General features: G+C 42.0%; 1 protein-coding gene and 1 pseudogene across 1 annotated transcript in view; both read right to left on the reverse strand.

The window, feature by feature from the left end:
• Positions 1-841, reverse strand: part of LOC108241303 — a 22,841-nt pseudogene that overhangs the window by 8,029 nt on the left and 13,971 nt on the right.
• The window catches only part of LOC108229304 (cytochrome P450 2K4-like), a 21,662-nt gene continuing 21,527 nt past the window's right edge, over positions 707-841 (reverse strand). The window contains exon 5 of the mRNA XM_037978623.1: positions 707-790. The gene's annotated coding sequence lies outside the window, so the exon portion shown is untranslated. The remainder of the gene's footprint in view (positions 791-841) is intronic.

An 841-nucleotide genomic window follows, 5' to 3' on the forward strand; every position in this document is an offset into this window, starting at 1 on the left:
GGGGGGGGGGGGGGGTTGAGGAGAGAAAAGGGTAATTGAATTAAATGGCAAGAGGACATCTTGACCAATGGGCTGCTGTTTGATTTAAAACATAAGGGAATCAAGTGACAGTTTTGCTTTCCTTGGAATCATGTTTTGGCAGTCTGAGTTTTAATTTGCTGAGGTTTCAAATCTAGATGAGTTGTAGATTAGAAACTTCACTCACCTAAGTTGTTTAGTGTCCCCAGCCTTTTATTTTTCCTAAGGAGCACATAATCTTTTTCTAGGGCTACAGTGCCCCCAAGACTCACATTAGGACAGTCACATTATTGTTTACACAATAGAAACTGAAATATAGTGAATTGACGTCGGGTTGGAATATCAAATACAGTGTTTAGATGAGCCTCTTTTTATGCCGTCAACAAGCTTGTGATTTAAAACTAATTTCAGGCAGGTGATGAAATATGTTAATACAAACACAAAACAGTCAAGTAGATCCAGATTTCTTCCTCAGAAGCGCCGGACAGCACACAGCTGCTGAGGTTTAGGAGCGAGGGTCATACCTACAACTGGCTTCAGGTCCAGTTCATCTTCTGAGACTCCAGGTGGGGGAGTGAAATGAAAATGTTGGAGGACGGAGGCCAAGAACAGGAAGAGCTCCATTTTGGCCAGACTCTCTCCAAGACACGCCCTGCGACCTGCAAAGATGGTGCAAAAAAATCTACTATAAATGAATGAGATCAACTGGTTCATCTGCAATTTGTATGTAAAGCCTGAAAGTCCTCATAGCCACAGGTGTTTTAGTACACACCTTGGCTACTTTCATATCCCTCTTTCCATATACATATATAAGGCTACAGAG

The sequence above is a fragment of the Kryptolebias marmoratus genome, linkage group LG12, assembly GCF_001649575.2.
Source record: "Kryptolebias marmoratus isolate JLee-2015 linkage group LG12, ASM164957v2, whole genome shotgun sequence".
Classification (NCBI taxonomy): domain Eukaryota; kingdom Metazoa; phylum Chordata; class Actinopteri; order Cyprinodontiformes; family Rivulidae; genus Kryptolebias; species Kryptolebias marmoratus.